Source organism: Halichoerus grypus, chromosome 4, assembly GCF_964656455.1.
Source record: "Halichoerus grypus chromosome 4, mHalGry1.hap1.1, whole genome shotgun sequence".
Lineage (NCBI taxonomy): Eukaryota > Metazoa > Chordata > Mammalia > Carnivora > Phocidae > Halichoerus > Halichoerus grypus.
Genome location: NC_135715.1, coordinates 70,542,712 through 70,550,751, shown reverse-complemented (window position 1 = coordinate 70,550,751; position 8,040 = coordinate 70,542,712). Strand labels below are relative to the sequence as shown.

The 8,040-nt window shown below is 42.4% G+C and overlaps 1 pseudogene; it reads left to right on the top strand.

Annotated features, from left to right (window-relative positions):
- The first annotated feature begins 7,483 nt into the window (after positions 1-7,483).
- LOC118540529 (U6 spliceosomal RNA) lies at positions 7,484-7,592 on the top strand (annotated as a pseudogene).
- The last annotated feature ends 448 nt before the right edge of the window (positions 7,593-8,040 follow it).

Sequence of the window (8,040 nt, the reverse complement as noted above, 5' to 3'; positions counted from 1 at the left end):
CAGATCATGATGCTGACACATCGTCCAGCCGGAGCCAAGGGTTGACTTAGAGAACCTGAAAGAAAAGAAATTATGTGCTCCATTCCTTTCTATTCCTCCCCGCCTCCGGCCCCCCGGGAGTGAGGGTTGAGAGGGATGTCAGGTAAGGGTGAAAAATCTGAACTTGGATCTGCGCCAGCCACAATAATTGTGAGAAATCTACTTTTGTTTTAACTGGATGTTTCCCCTCGCTGAACTGACATTTAGTGATCAAGATACCTGGAATGCACACCGTAACTTGGGTGTCTTGATTTTAGGACAAAGATGGAGACAACAGGAGATGAGGTGCAAGGGGCTCAGACGGCCCTGATAAAGGGAACGGAACAAATGCAAACTTCACAGACAAAAAAAAGAAAAAAGAAAAAAAAAAAAAGGAGCGTCTCCAGCTCCAGGTTCTGCTAGGCTGCTCTGAAATGCTTTATTTGTTAATTTATTTATTTTAGATCATGCCTAGGCTTTCATTCTCCTTAATGACATTTCATGCCCCCCTCCTCCCCGGTACCTCTCCAGTATGAACTTTAACAGGCACGCTGGGACTCCGGCCCTTCCCTTTGGTAATTGGCAATCAGATTTCTCCGGTAGTACAGATACATACAGATTTGTTCCCTCTCCTGTTCTATGATACTATTTTAGAAACTGAGCTGCTAAAGGTTGTATTTGAACACATTTTCTGAACAAGAACTTTAATTAAGGGATCAAAAGGCTTAAGTGCATGCTTTTTAATAACTGAAACTGGTATCTATAATTTTTCTTATCTAAAATCTATGGAAATTGTTATCAGCCTAGCTTCTTTTACTTTCACCTTGTAAAGAAACTTTTCCTTCAAGCTCCCTTTTTTATTTTTACATCCAGTAGAACCAGCTCCTGTGATTATCATCAGCTAGAGGAAACCCATACGTCTCAGTGAGCAACATTCAATTGCCGACCGACGTTGCCGAGGACTCTAGAGATTTCTTTTCTGGTCATTGTCACAGCCGGTTTCTTCTCGAAAGGCATGTTTTCATTTCATTGCCATATTCAGTGGCTAAGAGTTTTCTGGTTACATTACTAAACTTTTGACTATCTTAGAATTTAGTTTGCTCAACACGATGGCCAAAGAAAGCCACAGATGACTACGTGTACTAATACATATGAAGTAAATGACACATGCCAACCGGGAACAGTGAGCCACTCCTCCTGTTAGTCTGGGAGAACGTGTGTGAGTTGCTTTGTTTTTATTTTGGAGGGTGAGGGCCACTGGTGTGGGTAGATTTCCAAACTATCCAAGAGAACCTAATCGGGAAGCTCACAGCAGTCCCAGAGAGGAGTCCTACAGCGGGCTGCAGAGGGAGCTAGGAAAAGATTGGAGAGTTAAAGGAATGGATTGTTTGGCATGCAAAGGGCAAAGTAGAGACAAGAGAATCGTGTCCCACCAGAGGTGCAAATTCAGAGAAAACAGGAATTTCAACCACAGCCGAACATAAAAGGGGAAACTTTAAATTTAGAACCAATAATTGCCATGAGTTGATTTATTGGCAAAAACTGGCCTAAAGGTGGTATCCCAAAATGTTAAAGTGTGGAAGAAGGGTTTTAAATTGCCTTTTGTGGGGCACCTGGGTGGCTCAGTCAGTTAAGCGTCTGCCTTCTGCTCGGGTGGTGGTCTCGGGGTCCTGGGATCAAGTCCCGCATCAGGCTCTCCGTTTGGTGGTGAGTCTGCTTCTCCTTCTCCCTCTGTGAACTCTCTCCCTCTCCCTCAAATAAAGAAATGAAGTCTTTAAAAATAAATAAATAAATAAATAGCCTTTTTGTTCTCTTAATTCTCTAACATTTTTTTCTGTAGTACTAGGTAAATACCAAAAAAGTGGCTACCAGAAACTTGGAAAGTCAGCTTTTTCCCAAACGTAAGAAAAATTGTAAACTGTCAAGTGGGCTCAGATGTGGGTCTTACCATTCGGGGTGTTTTGCTCACAGTGGCGCTGTTGGGATGGGGATGGGGTTGGTCATGAGGGTGCAGACCTACTCCATGAAGTCAACTTCTAAAGCTTGAGGCATCTTTCAAGTAGACTTTTCTAGCTTAATCATAACCGATGATAGATTTGTCATGAGAGAACCTTTCTACAAACTTTTTTGAATATATTTTTATTTTCGCTTTGTTGACTTGGGATCGTAAGTGAAAATGAAGTGATTTTTTCCCCCCCTTAAACTAGATGGTGACCATTTAAAAACACAGCCGAAGAGACTTCCAGAATGAGTAAATATCTCCTGCTGTTTAAATGGCCAGCCTTCAGACTGATTAAGAGAGTGCTCAGGCAGGCAGGTATTCTGAGTCACCGTGTGATTCCGGACATGTCCGCTGACCTCTCTCCAGGCTTCGGTGAAGTTAATGTTTTTCCTCCCACCAACTCACACTGGTGCTTTTGGGATGGAAAAAATGAATGTGGCAAAGTCCAGTGCAGATTTTTTAAATGCCACAGGAAAAAAATCAGGTAAAAAACACTTCTTTTTTTTGTGAAATGCAGGCGCTGTGTGAAAGACACAGGGCACAGAGGCTTCTTGGCTCAGGGACAAAAATATCCATCTTTCTATAACTCAAAACTGAAGGTAGAAAAACACAGTCGAAGGTTTTAAGGAAGGAAGCAGAGTGTTCTTTTTAGGCCTACGAGGCAAGTCCTGTTCTTTTCTCATGTCTCTGGGAAAGAAAATGTGGTCAACATAAAGATGTTTTATTGCTGATGCTTACATAAAGAGACCTCAGTGTTCAAATCGCAAAAACACGTCTTCGGATGCCAATTTCACCTCTCTGAAAATGAGCAGAACTGAGCTTTCCCTAAAGGAGGGTTGGTGGTGTAATTATAGGCGTTGGGAGGGTGCCCAGGCTATGTCTTTCGTCCATTCTCAACTGTTGCTCCTTCCTTAAAACATACATATTCATGCCCCGGCGTGGTCTCTTGCCAGCCCTGACACACACATATACTCTGTGCTGGAATGCCTTTCCCGACGAGCGGGCCACATGCACAAAATAGTTTCACAACACATGGCTGTCTGAATGGCCATCTTTCAAGCAGCACACACTGTGAAGCATCTTCCACCACTTCATGGAGAAATTTAATCAGAAGTCAGGCTGGCTGGGATTCTAATGACAGAGAGGCAAAGACTTCGCTAAAGAGGAATTGTTTAATTCTTTTTTAAAAAGATTTGTTTATTTTGAGAGGCAGGGAGAGAGAGAGAGCGAGCAAGCACACAGTGGGGAGGGGCAGAGAGAGAAAGAGAGTCCCAAGCAGACTCTGCACCAAGCATAGACCCCAACGCGGGGCTCGATTCCATGACACAGAGATCAAAGACCCAGGCCGAAACTAAGAGTCAGACGCCTTAACTGACTGAGCCACCCAGATGCCCCAAAGTGGAATTGTTTAAAATGTCAGTAAGGAAACAAGTGTTCATTTCTTCTTCATGGGAATACCATACGACACACAAACCCACTAAGGCGAGAAACTTGGATGTGAGCTTTGCCATGGCTGGGCCTGCTCAACTGGTCTCCAACGCAAACCGAAGACAGAGGCCGGCTTTTCCGAATAGCACAGCATTCTGAAGGAAGTAGAGGGGTGCTGGGGTCCATTCCCAGGTCATCCACTAGTGTTCAAGGATGCCCCTTTAGGCATGGAAATATGCTTTGCAGTGGCTTCCAGAAGCGGATGGAAAAGTCTTGAAAGAGTGTTTGGTTTTCTGTGTCTGGTTGGCTGGTTTTTTGGTCTCACCAGAGTAGCCACCAGCCCATCAAGCTTGGGAAAAGCAACTTCAGAAAGCACAAATGCCTGCCCCCAGGTGAAGCTACTCTTCTATTGCCATGGAAAGTGTGGAGAACCAGAAATTTAATTTGCTTCTTCTTTCATTAATTTGTCCAACAAACTTTATTGAGCACCTACAATATACCAAGCTCTGTGCTTAGTGCTGGAGATAGAAACATAAAGGCGACCCAAATCCTGCCTTCAGGAACCTCCAGCCCATACTCCATTGTGGATTCTGCATGTGTGATTTTAAGCTAATTTCCCCAACCGGACCATGCATTCCAAACATTGGAATCAGGGACAAGTGATCTCTTCAACTCATCAATAATTCTCACTAAAAACATTGTGTCTAGGGGCTCCTGGGTTAGTAGGTTAAGCGTCCGACTCTTGAGCTCAGCTCAGGTCTTGATCTCAGGGTCGTGAGTTCAGGCCCTGCAATGGGCTCCGTGCTGGGTGTGGAGCCTACTTAATAAAATAAAACAAAATTAAATTAAATATTTAAAAAATGTTGGGTCTAGATATAAGAAAGAGATTCCTGTGACCTATTTCAAAGACCTCATTTAAGGGGCGCCTGGGTGGCTCAGTCGTTAAGCGTCTGCCTTCGGCTCAGGTCATGATCCCAGGGTCCTGGGATCGAGCCCCGCATCGGGCTCCCTGCTCCGCGGGAAGCCTGCTTCTCCTTCTCCCACTCCCCCTGCTTGTGTTCCCTCTCTCGCTGTCTCTCTGTCAAATAAATAAATAAAATCTTAAAAAAAACAACAAAGACCTCATTTGAAAAAACGCTTGGAAAACAAAAGTAAAATAATGGATGTTTTAATCCTAAAGTGAGGTGATATTACTGTGCACCCATATATCCTGGATATCGACGACAGCAGATCAGAAAAGGTGCGGTTAAAGGGATACTTGTTGGGGCCCCTTCGGTTCAACGATCTTAAATCATAATCCGTCTTCTCCGTATCTGAGAGGCTTATAAGGCCGTCACCCACAAGAGGCCAAGGAGGCAAATCCAGCTGTAATGGCTTCACACAGACTCTGTGTGATCAGATAGATGTGGTTTTTTTTCAGAGGGGGAGAAATGCCTTACAGATAATGAGACCCAGCAGAGCCTGGATATGGAGGCAAAAGTCCAGTGTTGGAATGACCCCTCTGATGCTGACCATGTGCTCCGGCCAATCACCCTACCTCTTTGGGCCCCAGATTCCTCACTTGTAAGATGAAGGCATTGTGCTGGATGACCTTGATGGCCTTTTTTTTAATTTAAATTCTAGTTAAATTAAACTAGACATTGACATACAGTTCAATGTTGGTTTCAGGAGTAGAGTTCAGTGGTTCATCATTTACACACAACACCAGTGCTCTTCCTAACAAGTGCCCTCCTTAATGCCCATCCCCCATCTAGCCCATCCCCCCACCCAACTCCCTCTATCAACCCTCAGTTTGTGCTCTATATTTATGAGTCTCTCAAGATTTGTTTCTAAAGGCCCTTCTGATCCTAACGTTTTATTATTCTGTGATAAAGGTGACACTGGGCAGCATGTTTTGTGATTTTAATTCATTGATTAGGTCTTTCCTCAATGGTCAGAGTTGCTTGAACACTCTGATTAGAATAATTGTGGCTAGGCTTCTGGGTTAATAATGCACTGAAATAAATGAGTCATTTCACACCTCCGCTTGTGTTCTCCTTTCCAGCTCTCAACAGGAAAACAAACAGCAAATGGCAATGAATTAATTCACAAGCAAAGATTATTTTTGGCAATTAGAAAAGCTAGGCACTTCTCTGTTTATACATACCCATTATATACATAAATCCGTGTGTACATTTATAATTATGTATATACATGCTACCGTTTGTCATTAATTGTGAATATCCCAAATAATAACGTTACAATAGCTAACATTATATTTATTGAGCACATATTATGTGTTAAAGGCTTTATTTACATTATCAGTAACTTCTTTTTTAATTAATTTCTTCTATTTCCATCTTAACACTCACAATTGAGTTCTCAAAATATGGAAGTTTATAAAGTTTATTGCGAACATCTTGTCTGGTAGGCATAACTGTTAGAGTGTGGGAAATAATATTTCAAAAAAAGCACCCTCAATTTTTTTGATCTTTGGTTAAAGGCCTCTCTAGAAGGCAGCTATGCTCACCACTATACCACCAACGCTAAAGGCCTCTCTAGAAATGCATGCATTTGATCATGCTCATATCTAGGGGTAGGGGTTTTGTCTCCAAAAAACTCTCCTCTTTTGGAGAGGGAGGGAAAATCTTGGAGCTTATGGAGGGTGGGAAACATGACCATCTCTAGTGAGATCAGAAAAAAAAATGTCAATAAGGCTCAAGGAAAATTTTCCTGGCGATGAAGGTTATATTTGATAAGTCACTATGATATTTGAATCACATGTTCTGGAAACAGTTATAGAATAAATTTTCACATACCGGAGACAATTCAGGTGTGCTTCTTTGGGTCTGGGCCCTGCCAAAATCCACACGAGTACTGAAATGTCATAGGATTCCTAATTTCGACATGCTTTGCTCATGCAGCACTCCCAGTTATGAAACATTAAGTAGCAGAAGGGACGTGGTTCATGTTATGATGATTAAAAGTCTACATGTTCCCCGAAATGTACAAATCTAAAATATGCTGGGTTCTACTCATATGCTTGCATATGGAAAACAAATAAAAACGGTTTACTTTGGCTACAACAAATGTCCTTTTCTTGCCTAGTTGCTTTTGATATTCTTCAGCCAAACCAAACACACAGCTTCTCAAGATACCAGGATCTGTATTTAATACAATAATGAGTTTCTCCCTCCCAGCCTCCCTTCTCTCTCTCTTTTTTTTAATGACTCCATTGTTAAATAAGAAATGGATAATGTTGGCTTTCCCAATAGCACCAGTAGTATTTGTTGCTGTTTCATAAGTAATTTAGGAAAGCGACTGAAGCATAAAGAAGCTAAATTATTTATTACTGTATTCTCCTCTACTGGATATCACTATAATCTTCAATATTAATGCCTTCCTTACAAGTGTAAGATTGGAAAATTGAATTCACTGGGTTAAATTGACAAACTAAACAATTATGAAGTGTTTTCAGGTGCATAGTTGATTCTGCTTTTATCATTAAATCGAAATAGTGCTTCTCTTAAAGCATGCATTATCTAAATATTTATCTAATATGTGTTTACATATTCTTTGTGTGTGTGTGTGTGTTTATGTATTCTTAATCATTGTAATGCCTTCTTTGAATGATTCTCTTTTAGGGTTAGAAGCAGCTCTATTCAGTTGTCCCGAGTCAAGTGCAAGCTTACCGATCACCAGTCCGGTGACAGGTGTGGCCAGGATTGAGCAATGCCCAAGTAATGAAAACCAGGTGTCAGAACCCACCTCGGCAGAGCTGATGATTGAGGCGGTTTACAGGTTAACTCCTAAGCCATGATTTGGAGAACCTAGGATTCATGGAGAAGTGTCCGATGTGGAGGTTGTCTGCAGGTTCGTGCAGGAGGCAGCCAGAGGACATCAGAGGAGACAATAGTTCTAATATGTTTCTCTTCAGCCAAACAAGAAAGAGTTTAGGCAGGGGCCATTAAGGAAATAAATGGCCAAAAAAAGCATAGGGAACCCCTTGCCTGGCTCAGCTATCATCTCTGTAGACTTCTACATAAAATCTGCACAGGGCGCTCACTTTGGTCACACCTATATTAAAATCAGAATGATACAGGGAAAATTAGCGCGGCCCCTGCCCAAGGATGATATGCAAATTTGTGACACGTTCTATGTTTTTTAGAGCTTACTTAAAAAACAAAAAAAGAACTCTGCACAGGAATCTCTCACCTACTTGCCCAGAGAACAATTGTATTCAAGGGGCATGATGATATCGCTGGTTTTCAGGCTAAAACTTGAAGTCATCTTCATAAATGAGCATCACCTCTTCCCCATTTTTCTGGAATTAGCCGCACTACCATCGAAGTCCTGATTCCTGGGGAATGTTTTGGGACCCAGTCCCTTACCGTCCATTTCAACTGCCACACTTGGTCCCCGTCTCCTGGCTCCAGCTGCCTGGACACCAGTAGGACCCCCTGCCTATAGCAGAACTTTCATCACTGTCCGTGGGTCTCCTGCTTGAGAGCACACAGGCTTCTGCCTGCTTTAACAGTGATATCGTCCTCAGGACCCCTAGCTGTCTCCAAAGGCTGAGCACCTGCCTCTTCTCTTGCTGAGCTAATCTATGT